The following is a 14,109-nucleotide window of genomic DNA, read 5'->3' as shown; positions in this document are numbered from 1 at the left end:
TACGCCAGTAAAAACTATCTATGGTTCAATCAGTCCCTTAATTTGTTTAAAATTATTATCACCTACCACAGTGATGATTTACAAACAACATACCAAACAAAACGAGACATTTTGAAAGTCGTTTTAAACCAGGTATGAAAAGGGCCAATCGTTCACGAGCAGAGTTATGTTTCAGTTCTGTCGTAATATTTCTATATAAAAGATTTGTTTTAACATATTTAACGTGCCTTGCATTATCACCAACATCAATAAACTATAACAGATAAGGAAAATATTATAAATTAAAATCTTAAAATGAAAACGAGAAACAGATTGCAAATACAAAAGAATTAGAATTCATGACTTATTTAGACTTACGAAAATGAGTAGGGATAAGGGTATATGGTCTTACTTAGAATTAAAAATAATGACAGAATTGCCAAACTGATACTCTAAACAATAGTGATAAAAAACGACCGTATAAACATTGCAATATCAAGGCAAAAACAAGAAAGTTGTAAATCACTGTAATAGCCTTGATTTGATGAGGCATTTCTACTGGAAATGGTTTGTTACGGATAGTATATTTATTCCCTATATGGTTAAATATTTATAGGTAGATTAAAACTGCAACCGGTCAATATTGGTAAACGCAGCAGTCGAAAGAGTACAGAAAGAGTAATCATGGGAACCAAGGTTATAGCGGTAATCAAAGAATGCAATTCAGGGACAACGACCAGACATGGAAAACAGACATACACAATAAAGAACATAAAGTAACTAAAATCATACATACAAAGTAACAAAAGCAAATGAGCAACTCGGACTCCACTAAAAACTGGGAGCATGGACCAAATGCATCGGTAGGGTAAGCGTCCTATGTTTCCTAGAAACACCCGCCGAGTTGCTCGTAAAAAGTCAAGTCCGGAGTAGACAAACGAGGAAAGAAAAACTATGACCCGTTGAATAAATCAGTTTTCGTGGTCCAGATGGATACACCATAGCGATCTTCGAGTTCATGATGACGACCATAAAACTTCTGTAGTGACGACTTCAATCTTGTAGCAACATAACCCTGTTAGAATTCTAGCGCGATACAAAAAGTCTGCGTAGTTTCGGCACGCTCTGGCATAACGTATGAGTTGTGATATGAACACTCCATATGCAAGTGCTGAAGGGATGTTGCCACAGACGAAAGGAAAGTTGACAATTTTGAATGAAAAGTCATCACGTGTGTCGTAAAGTTTGGTCAATAGTATTCCTTTACCATCGATTTCTAAGTGTAGGTCAAGATATCAGGCTGACTTCAAAATATCCTTAATCTCAAGTTCTTTGGGGTAGATGCAATGTATCAAATCATCGAAATTAGAATTGTTAAAAGATAATACGTCATTTATATAGCAGAAACTGAGATTAAAGGATCTAGCTAAACGATATTCTTTCTTTCGGATCATGTAGAAAGTATGAACAATAAACAAGTGAAACAAGGAATTAAATACGGTGAAAATACAAGTAAAGCAATACAGATAACATTTCAAATTATGTTTTAAACTTTGTTGAAAAATCGCGTCAAGTTCAAGTTGAAAATAATATGATACAAATAAAAAGTACAAAATTTGTTAATATCATGAAGATTCATTATCCATTATCTTTTTTCAGAAACAGATTATTTCTCAGTCCACCACTTAAACGAAGTATTTGCTCGTTAAGTTTGGAGAATGTTTTGTTAAAAAATGGATGGTTAAACACTAATAGTACTGAGGGGTATAAAATTACGCGACATTACTCAATTTTCAAACACAATAGAGTGCATTTATTCGATTTCATCTTTTCAAAACATGATATAGAAATGCTTGTTCATCATTGCGTGACAATGTCAACAATTTTATTAAAAACAGTAATTATGATTTAAAAACATGAAATTTTCTATAGAGCATTTTTATAAAGTATAGGATGCCGATAGGACAATGTACTTTTGTACCAGCTGAACAGCTTCTAAGACCAGCAAATTAAAAGACTATGACACAAACATGTTTTAAAGATACAGGGAGAGAGAATAATTAAGTCCACTGTCAAATTAAAAGTTTTTCAATCTGCTTTAAAATTTTTGCTTACTTTTTCCCTTTTTATTTTATTCTTGTTAATACTGTCAGACTTAAACGTGTAGGCTGTAATTTTGCAAAGAATGCATAAAAGCATGTCTTTAGGCTCAATTATCTCGAAATCGATTTCGGTGACCAATGATTTTTTTGTTAAAATTTCACAGTATGTTTAGTTTAAGGTAATCTACTGGAATTTTGATTCCTCATTGCCTCATTCCACATTACGGTTTTCCCTCCAAAATGATCTATCAGACACACATTGCATTTAATTCATGTTACATGACTGTCAAGTGATCTTAACATGATTTTATGTAACATGAAACTCACGTGAGGACACAATTCATGAATTTCACATAAACTGTCACAGATTTTGTTCTCTTAATTCAGGTGAAAATCATCTGAAATTTATTTTAAAATCATGAAATAAAATTGTGCCTATGTGCATTTCACGTTGTTTAAAAAAAATGCTTATTTATATATCTTGTTGTCGGGGATTTTGATCAGTTAAACATTATATTGAATATCATTTAAAGCAATAAGTTTTTTTTCATTTAAATATAAAAAAAATTGTTTAGATATGAACTTTTTAAAAGATGCTTTGAATACTTGTAAATGGGAAAGTTGCCTCAATAACATATCAACTTATATAATTCCAATTTAAAATATGAATATCGTTCACCACCAGGCTTGACTAATCATGAATACGTCTATAAACTTGATTTCTTCTTTATGGTTCAGAGGGAATGAAATATTGTTATGGTTGTTACTTTTGAATGAGACATAATTAAAAAAAAAGACGATATAGAGTTCATCGTTCGCATGACCGTAATTTGGGGCATTTACATTTTATACGATATGTACAAGTCAAAGAGCCTTGGTACTGTCATACAGTTTATTAATGATGTTAGTAATCAGAATTATCATATACATATAATCTGAATACCTGTATTATAGTTTTCCTATAATTGATATATTGATTATGCTTTAACTTCCCATATCAGATATTTCATGCATTTTGGAAAGAAAACGATTTACCAATCGAACAGACCCTTTTTACAATAGTCCAACACGCTGAGCCGGATTTTTATCATTATGCTAAAGCCGAATGTGAAAGTAAGTTATTAGTCCGGGGTATAACTATATATATTTGTATGAAGCAAAGTCTTGTTACCAGTAAATTCGGACTGAGAACCATTGATGAGATCAGGTTATTGAATACGCTTGTGCATTATAGGATTGAACGCGTCTTTCAGATGCTTCAATAGGGAATTAGAGAATTAATAGATAAAGAACTGATAAAGTGACAACAAAGTTTTTTTTATATTTTATTATTTAGAGTTTTTGTCATGTATAAATTATCGTTCTTTCTCATGTTGTTGAATGGTAAATTTGTTGTATTTTTTTTTTAAATTGAAAGCTATTGTGCTCTTCTATTTAAAGCTACAAATAAGTGATCAATATGTTATTACATGGCATTTACCATATCGCCCTGGTATCAGCATTCGACCCATATTAGCAATCGGTGTGAAATAGACATAGGCTGAAAATTAGATAATTGAAAAAAAGAACAATTGTGTCAATAATTAGTGGTCAATTAACAAAAATTCTTGTAAAATCAGTCGAAAGTAATGACGTCACAATACTATGATCTATCGTGACGTCATACTTTACGACTGATTTTACACTTAAGCAGACTTTTCCAGTCATGACATCAATATGCGGTAAGGGAACTTTGAATTTTGAGTCATCCTCATTTGATTAAAAATTCCCTGTTATCTCAGACATAATAATGAGTTTCGCATTGAATAGGATCACAAGAATTGGTAGAATAAAATGTACTCTGTGTCATCCATATCATTGGATCTGTCTGGTTTTAAGACGGTCTTTCCATTCGATTCTTAATACAAAATGTAAATCTAAAAATGCGTTTCACTTTTAAAAAATGTAATCTCAACCTGTCAGCTGACCATTATATCTCGGTCGAGCTTAAATCGCAAATTCAATATTTGTTTCGTTCGCTTTATTTTGTATTTTTGGTTGATTTGCGGTTTTTTCATTTGTTTTGGCCATTTCTAAAGAATGTCTTGCATCAAACAAAGCTCTAGTTTTTCCCTCAGAACCAACCACGCAATTGAACTACTGCAATTTGTTTTTTTTAAATTTCAAATGGGAAGTTTGAATATATGGTAAACAAAATAATTTTTTTTGTCCATTGAATTTCTAATATAAGATGATGATTAAGATTATATTTGTTTTAATGTAAAATATAGTTTTCTCATCAAGCATATTTATGAGCTAAATGGGTCTTAATCTTGTTTTTTTCATCTCAAGTTTTTATGTTTATCATGTAGGAGTTTTCCCTTCTTCTCGAACAGTTAAAGACAAGTATTTAGCGTGTCTTAAAAAATGTTGTTGTTTGTTATTCCTTGTCCAAATATCTTTTTTGTTATAAAAAAATCATACACAAAAAAAAAAAAAAAAAAAAAATTACAAAGATTAAAAAAAAATAAAGTAATAAAACACACACACACACACACTAACACACAAAACCAAACATTTTACAAATTGAAATTTACAATTTTTTATTCAAGTAATCTTTTTCAATAATCTCCATTGTTATTAAAAACGATTTTCATCATTTAGAACACTTCTTTTTTCATTGAATAAGCATGTGTTATATAAGTAATTACAATTCAGTTCGTCTTTACCTGGGTTATTTATGTATCAAGAATACATGCATTATGCACTTTTATGTGTATACATCGAGAATGAGAACTTTAATTATTTAGCTAATTCATGTTTTGAACTTTTTTGACTTCATAAAAAAATCCGTCTTTTAAAATGAAAGTTACTGCATGATTTAAATCCCATCTTATTACAGAAAAGATGCATGTCCTATTAGCAATAAAAGCTGGGGAAAACCTGCTTCGTAATACTTAATCATTGATATTAAGATGCTTCAATAGGGATTGAGAAGTAATAGATAAAGTACTGATAAAGTGTCAAAAACCTCTTTGATATAATATATTAAAAAATTGAAAATAATTTTGTTTTCGTCCTAACATAATATGTGATAACCAGGTTATTACATGGTATTTACCATATCGTATTGTTTTATTATCTGTGTGTACATTTTGTTTTTTATGTTTAATGCTTGTTCGTAGTGTGTTGTCTGTTTTGTTTTCTCCTTTTTTCGGTGCTGTGTTGTCCAATGATTTTCGATATGTTCCAAGTTTAATGTAACTTTTTCTTTGCTTATTGTTTACTTAGTTGTTGTTTTTTGATTTGACACGCTTTTTTGCTACGTGATCTATCGCATGATATTTAAACATGTTAAAATCTGTGTAGATTTCGTTAAAATCTTCGGGTTATAACACACGCAAGACACACTACTAAGTTTTGATTAGTCTGGTATCTGAATACTTTTTTACGTAGTCAAAGCAGAGACATACTTTGAAAAGATACAGTGCAATCTGTCTTAAGTGAATTCATTTAGGATCTAAAATTTGGTTTGTTAAACATTTAGCTGGATTTATATGAAGGATAATAACAAAACTACTTAAATATAGTGTCTGAAAATGTAGTTTTTACATAATACACTCTAGGCAATAGTCAAAAGGAATAATCAAATTAAAGTCTGTATACCAAAATGCAATATCAGGGTAAAAATATCGTAAAAATAATTATAGTACCAATGTACCTGTTGTGGTTCTCTGAACTTCGGGCTTGTAAAATATCACTTTTCGGAAATTTTGAATTTTATTCAGATCACCAGTTATGACAAGAAATGAAGGGTTGTAAAATAAAATTTGTAACAGTCACAAGTCTTTGGGGATTGGGGGTCTCCAGTTACGCGTCTACGTTTAGGACCTGAAATGCTTTCATACAGCCATAATATTTCACAGGCAATATTTTTAATGTTATTCTAATAAGGCAGCTTTTCTTTCATTACTTTTCGGTAAAGAATGTTGCTCGCATCAATACCTTTTTTTGCAAATTGAAAGTGCACAAATATTCCATATTTGTCACGAAGAGGCTCCTATTGGACAATTCTGAAAAGTTGGAAAAAGGCCACATCAGAAACAATACTCGCAACTCTATCCTTGAAAAAAAATATTAACATCTTTTTAACATCAAAAGGTTTTTTTTTTAGAAATTTAACAAGCAGGGAGAAGAGATTTGTACGGAGTTTTGTACTCATTGAGAATGCTGAGGTTCCCAAAAAAGTCGTCAAAATTATTTGATAAGACATTGGCCTTTATGATTGTCGAGCATTAAGTAGTAGATTTCATTTTCGAAAACGGGGATGTGGATTCCTTTGATTGATGTTAAAGACCCAAAACATCCTCAGTGCATTAATGATTTCCAACACCTTTCCAACATGATATATAGCAGATCCAATACAATGAAAAAAGTAATTGTTGCTTCCAGGACGTAACAAAAGTATTTGAATAGTTTCGTCCATTATATAGATATATGATAGTTCCCCTGCCTGATTTTACACAGACTCATACTTAAATCTGCCTCATTGAATCTGTCTATATTTAGTTTTAACTGTTCACCGCATTGATGACTTATTATTCTTAAACATTTTAATGCAAAAACATATGTGCGTATGGTTGTAGAAAATATTGTATCCAAGGGCAGCAATAAACATTAAACGAACAAACAAAACAAAACAGAGCATTGATTGAGTACGTATGGCTTAAGGAAATAAAGTGCAATTACTTGTTTCTTTTTAATTCTTATTATTAAAACATTTTCCGATACGAACGTAAAACGCCCCCTAACAAACCTCATTATATAATATTTTAATAACGTATATTTTGTCGTATTATGTCTTAGTGCATAATCTGTATTTTATTTCAAGAGGTAATGTAGAAAGCATACGCTATGAATCTATTGTAACTGTGAGTATGAGTCTGAAATCTAGGTACATGTAATCATGAATAAGTATTTTAAGAGAAAGAAAAAGAATGCATTTTTGAAAATATTCGTTCTTCACTATTAGTGATTAGTTTTTGTTTAATATAAAAGATTTGTTTACTGGATATCTACCAGACCATGATATAAATATAACCATTTTTTTCAAACTTTTATTAAGGTTCTGTCAAGCATAAATACACGCTTCTGTTCCTGAGTTCAAGGATATAGGAATTTACCTTGGGAATGAATAACGGCACATGTACAAAATGCTCTTTATTATCGTAGAATATTTGCAAAAGAAACGGCTTATCTTACAACTTAGATAATTTTCAAAAGAGAGACCATAAAACATACATTACAATATAAATTCGTATGAGGCACATATTGATTTTATAAGCTTTTCAATTTGATACATGTGCAATTTTGCAAGATGAGTTTCTACCATAAGGCAAAAAATAATTATCATATAAATAATCAGCATTGTGTCCGACATTGGATATGTTATCTGTTTTTTATGAATAATTTTCTGAATACATATACAGATGAACTTCAAATACAAAATATTCCAGTTTTATATATTGTAAATTTCGATATGCTGTACACGTGTTTCAAGGAGTAACCTATCATCATCAGCATTTAAATCAAATATGTAGGAAGATCATAATCATAATATTAGTTGTATACAAGAAGTACCCATAACCAAATCTATCGAAAGAGGAAGCCATATCCATCACCGAAAGGTTCTACCATATGCAATGCAAGGTATGAAGCCTCGGTGTTTTACGTATTTTCAAATTTGGAATATACGTTTGTGTCTAGAGTGCATACACCTTACAATCAATATGCATTTGCATATAACATGCAGTACATACCTACGTTAAAGTTCAAGTTTGCGTTATTGAATATTTAATATGTTATTGACATAAAAATACATTATATAAATATTACAACTTGAACAGTACGTTTTATGGAAAATACGACAATCTCATTTTTACCAATTTTTGATAAATTCTGAAAATCGTCAGGAGTCATCAAACGAACTTCAGAAGTGTCAATATGATAGTACTAAAAAGAAAAAAGATACACCATTTCGTACTTAAGCATAATTACATTATTTGTTTCCATTGGAAAATTATGTCAATTCAAGCAATCTTTTAAATGAGGAAGGGGTAGTTATTTGCATTTAACTCAAAAACCTTACATTTTATCAAAATTTGCATGATACCATTAGAAAGCTTATGGCCAGCCTATAATTGATAGTTTATGTTGCGAATTGTAAAATAATTATAGTAAAAGGACATGTACTATGAACAACTCCGCTATCATTACTTGATATTTGTCATTCATCCATAACAAATTTAAACATTTTAATGTTTTTCAATATTTCAACATCTTTGTTAAATGCTTATAATTTATACACATAAAAATATAAATAGATCAGTTATTTCCTTTTCATTGGAATGTCATCAAAAGGGAAATAAGTCGTTTTTTGCAAGAGTTAATTGATCAAATTAAATGTCTGAAACCCAAACGCATGGATTTCTCAAATTGAGGTAGCATATCTAAACCTTGCGAATCAGGACTTAAAGCAAAACCTAGGCTAATGAAGGTAGAACAAACGAGTACCATATATAAATTGAATGGCAATGCACAGACAAGTATTTCTTCAGACGAAAAGATAAAATGTTAAAAGAGTAATCAAGGGAAAAAAAGATTCTTGCGGAAATCAACAGAATGTAATACAGGGACAACGTCCAGACACAGAAAACAGACAAACACAACAAAGAATACAAAATAACAAAAATTATATACACAAACCAAAAACTGGGATCATGAACAAAGTGTACCGTTTGGGTGAGCGTCATCTGCTTTTTAGGAAACACCCGCCGAGTAGCTCATGAAAAGTCAAGTCCAGGGAGTCCGAATTATGAAAGGAAAACTATGACACGTTGAAAAATTAGTTTCCATGGTACAGATAGGTACACAGTAATTATCCACGAGTTCATGATAACTACCTGAAAACTTCTGTAGTGATCACTTCAAATTTGTAGCAATATAACCCTGTTCCAGTTTGTCAAATTGTAAGAAGTCCTCTAGCACGATACAAAAAGTCATTGCTACGGCAAGCTCTGGCATAACGTTGTGATATAAAAACACCATACGCAGGTGCTGAAGGTGCAAAGCTAACCCTACCGGTGCACCTGGTCCATTCTCCCAGTTTTTAGTGAAGTCCGAGTTGCTCATTTGTTTTTGTTACTTTGTAGGTATGATTTTAATTACTTTATGTTCTGTTTTTGTTGTGTGTGTCTGTTTTCCGTGTTTGGTCTTTTTGTCCCTGGATTGCATTCGTTTGGTTGCTGCTGTGACCTTGGTTCCCTTGATTACTCTTTAGTTAGTTCTTGAATTCGATGATTTCATTTAACGTAACATATTTAATTGAAATTTAATATTTCGTAAGGATCTCACGATGAAATAAGTGTCACCCTATGACAATAATGTTCGAAATTTTTATTTCTCAGGATTGTAAGACCATGTTTTATGACAAATACCAGGGGCGGATCCGAGAGAGGGTGTAGGGGATTGGCACTCTTCTTGTCATTTAAAAAAATGGTCATTTTCATGCAAAAATATACAAAAATTCAAATAATCCATAAGCAACCTCATTTTTTGGGGAACCAAGGCTGGCACCCCTCCTTCTTAAAACGTTTGGATCCGCCCCTGAATACATTTGTCAAATTACAAACATACTAATCTCATAAATATTTCAAATCTTGGTAAACTTAACGCTTACTTAAATGATTAAATTTTCATAGTCAGTATGACAACCAATTTGTTAGGAATTTCAAGATAAATATATATAATCATGTACCACAAATCATTCATTAAAAATAATACCCATTTTCCCACATTGACATGACCTGAGTTGTACATGTATAGACGTGTTATTAAACTTTTGTCTATTTCAAATGGTATTTTCCCAGCCTGACACTTACAGTGACATATACTTGACACTTATTTCCAGAATTAGTTTTCTGTATCACTTCAATTCGTGACAGTATAACCCAATAAAGCATTTACATGCATATTCATAGATAAATCCTGCTATTAAAAGCCAGTCATCATCAAAATTATGAATCTACTGACCCATCTATTGATAAGAAAGGACAGTATAATTCAAATAGCTTAGTTATTTGTCCCTTTAAGATCAAATGAATGAAGTCAATAACAACGGATATTTTTAAAGCTATAAATTGTGCAACTTAACTATAATCACTGCGTACCCAATGTAAAATAGAACTTTCAATAAGAACGTTTTACTATATGATGCGCACCTTCATCAAAAACTGCCTATATAAACTTAAAAGGGATCGGTCTAATGGAGAAAAAAATATTTTGATAATTACATAATTATTATAAGCAAGGTTTACTTTTATAATACCGTTATTCTAAATTTAAATAATTTTAATTCCAATTTAATTTAAGTCATCGGATATGGATAGGGTTTTTTTCCATCCCTATATTGGTTTGTTATGAAACGAGCAGTGCAAAGTTTAATTCTTTTCTTTTACACGTACGACGATCATAAAATCAGTCAATGCGGTTCACTGCATTTTCCTTTTTGAAAATAAGCTTCGTAAGTTTTTGAATATACTCAAATGTACTCAAAATATCCTTAAAATGCTTATTCTAATTAAAAAACAAACACAACTCATTGTCAGAAGAGAAGAAATCCGTTGACACATATAATATTCAATGAGAGAAGAGACTAAAAAGATGGTTATAGACAGAACTAAACTGATAAAAGCAAAACAGTACATTCCCAGATTTGAAACACAATAGTTCTGTTGATGGTCGATTACTGTAGTTGATTAGTACGTGTCCATGTTAAAAGCAGGCAGATGGTAGTACAGCCTAAATGAATTAAACAGCCCGAGGAAAGAAATACTTTTGAATCAAGTTACCGGGTTTGTTATGAAGAGAGATCAGTTATTTTGAAAAAAAAACCATTGAGTCTATTAAACTACTGATGAGTCAATCAGCATGTTTGACACATTCTTCCGAAAAGTAGGGCTTGGCATGGAAGTCAGAAAAATTCACGCAGAAGTATACATTACGCATGCACGAAGAATACCCCGCAATTAAAGACAGTAGTTCGAGTCTATAATTACGACGATTTTTCGAAAAATGAATAGAAAATGCTTCTGGTGTTTTTGAATGTTGGTTTCGAGGAGTTAAATTCTGCAATATTTCTGTATGAAAGTTACTTACAGACCTGCTTGATTCTTACACGAATCAGTTCCTAATTTATTAAATACAGAAGTTTAACCTTTGAACAGTATAAAAATAGTATGATTTTATGCTTTGCTTATGCACCATGAAAACGGGTCACAGTTTTCCTTTCCTCGTTTGTCTATCCGGACTTGACTTTTTATGAGAAACTCGGAGGATATTTCTAGAAAAGCAGAGGACGCTTACCCTACCGGTGCACCTGGTCCATGCTCACAGTTTTTAGTGGAGTCCGAGTTGCTCATTTGCTTTTGTTACTTTGTATGTATGATTTTAGTTACTTTATGTTCTTTGTTGTGTATGTCTGTTTTCCATGTCTGGTCTTTGTCCCTGGATTACATCCCTTTGATTACCATTATAATCTTGGTTCCCTTGATTACTCCTTGTTCATATTTGTTTAATACATTAGTTCAGATAGAATAAAATAACTGTGGAATTGTTTTTATGCTTAGGTTCGGAATTCAATACTCGTCGTGGATTTTTTTATTAGCAGTACTAAAATTATTTCGTTTTCTGTGTTGTTGGGATGGATATATCATGATTATATCTTACCAGTTATGATATTTCGGTAGCTAGTATTCAAAACCTTTAAAGATGTATTTTTTTTATAATTATGTATGCCAGAGAAATGAAATATATATCTTTCAATCTTAATATGCTTATAAAACAAATTTCATGTTTACCAATGTGTGAAGTTTTTACCATCGTTACAAGAATGGATTTTTTTTCGTGTTGTTTTGTTTGTTTTCGTTTCGTTTCGTTTTGTTTTGTTTTTGTTTTGTTTTTGTTACGTTTTTTTTTTTGCATAATAATGTAATAATATTCTTCATATTGTGCTGCATCTTTTGTTACACCTTATTAGATGGCGGCAAATAACGCGTATGGTAGAATGAAAAACCCAGCCATAAAATGAGTGGGTAAAACATCATTGTTGAATGTTTACACTGTCACTGAACGAGTGGATGAATTAGGAAACTAGATCATCCGAGAAAAATACCGGTGAACTGAATACTTCTTACATTATTGTATTATACCAACGTCGTAATCTCCCACTGACAAACAGAGAAATCGAAATTTTAAGCACTGACTGATTAATCACAAAGAGGGTTTATAAATATTATAATTAAATGTTAAATGGAGAACATTATTTTTTTCGGTCGGTGCATAATTGGTTTTCATGAGGTAGGCATAAAACATAACATACCGTCACTCAGTCTTTTTCGTATACGGAAAATAGATTGCGAAATAATAATTCATCAGTTTTAAATCATAATAAGTCTTCTGATATTAAATGAAATTATTTTTTGAAAAAGAAATCGTTGTATTTTAAAAATATGTACAATTGCGAACATTAACTGCAGATCGAAGCATTCCAGAATTAGTTTTTTTTTCTCATTTTGGTGGTATTTTAGTCTCTTGAATATATTGGAGATATATCGGGGAATCTCCACTAAATTATAATTCTCATACTTTTCGACACCAAAGATAGAAGAAATTGTCGCAGTACAGAAAAACTTAAAATTCAAAGCAGCATTGTATTAACTTTCAGAATATAGATTGAGACTCCTAATGATTATCATTGAGGTTACAAACAAACTAGAAGAAAACAAACAAAAAAGCTTTTATAGCCAGTCCGATCAATTTACTGAGCCTATGTTAGCCTCGACTTTACTTATACATTTCGATTAAGATCATGCTTAAATGAGTCTGAAAATCTGTGTTAACCTATTTCATGAGTGTGAACGCAATATAAATTTGTGAATATTAAATATCAGTTACATCAATCAGAACAAATGGATGGAAGAAAGAATTTTCGTGTAAGGAACTAATTTGTGAGTTTTCGGGGTTCCAGCAAGTCACGAATCGGTGTTAAGAGATTTTACCGACTTTCTCGGAATAGTTTTGCTTCTTACCCTCGACCTTAAAGACGCTATTCTGTGGAAACGCAAGTCACCTTATCGGAATTCTGTTTCACCTTTAGTTCGTATTATTCAGTTTTAATCATTACACAGTCAGTCTCAGTTTTTTCATTCAGTTGTTGCGCTTTTGAAAAAAATGCATATAGATATTTTACATTAAAATGGCACTTTGCAGGGTTATCATTCTCTATTTGGTTTGATTTGGTTGATTTTCTATCAAAAGTACAGATATGATCACAGAAAAGAGTGTTGTTATGTAAAAAAAAAATGGAAAGCATCGTTTTATACACCATGAATCGCCTTACCACTTGCAGTGTCTGAATTAAATATGAACTTAAATGAGTGCTTAAATGTTTAGCGTGGGAATGGTTTTAACTATCATATGGTTAGGAGGACAACCTCCAAATATAGACCAAATATTCATTTTTACATTTGGTACATAAAGATATTCCAATAAGACGAACGTTACCATCGATGGAAAAGTAATCATATAAAAATATAAATGAATAAATAAAAAAAACTACGGTACCCCCCCCCCAAAAAAAAAACAAAAAAAAAAAAAAAAAAAAACCGAATCTAAATAATTAAAATAAATATTGTTACTTTTATAATGTATTTTAAATCTGGCTGTGGGGTTAAAGAGTCAGAGGTTAGAACATCCAAAAACAATTAATATCGTATATTAATTCTTTCGTTTTAAATAGACGACTTTTTATGAGCAACTCGGCGGGGGTTTCTAGAAAAGCAGAGGACCCTTACCCTACCGGTGCACCTGGTCCATGCTCCCAGTTTTTAGTGCAGTCCGAGTTGCTCATTTACTTTTGTTACTTTGTATGTATGATTTTAGTTACTTTATGTTCTTTGTATGTCTGTTTTCCATTTCTGGTCTTTGTCCC

The sequence above is a fragment of the Perna viridis genome, chromosome 8, assembly GCF_037379345.1.
Source record: "Perna viridis isolate PV_CMFRI_1.1 ecotype Kerala chromosome 8, ASM3737934v1, whole genome shotgun sequence".
NCBI classification, from domain to species: domain Eukaryota; kingdom Metazoa; phylum Mollusca; class Bivalvia; order Mytilida; family Mytilidae; genus Perna; species Perna viridis.
The sequence above is the reverse complement of the archived record's forward strand: the minus strand, read 5'-3'. Positions refer to the sequence as shown.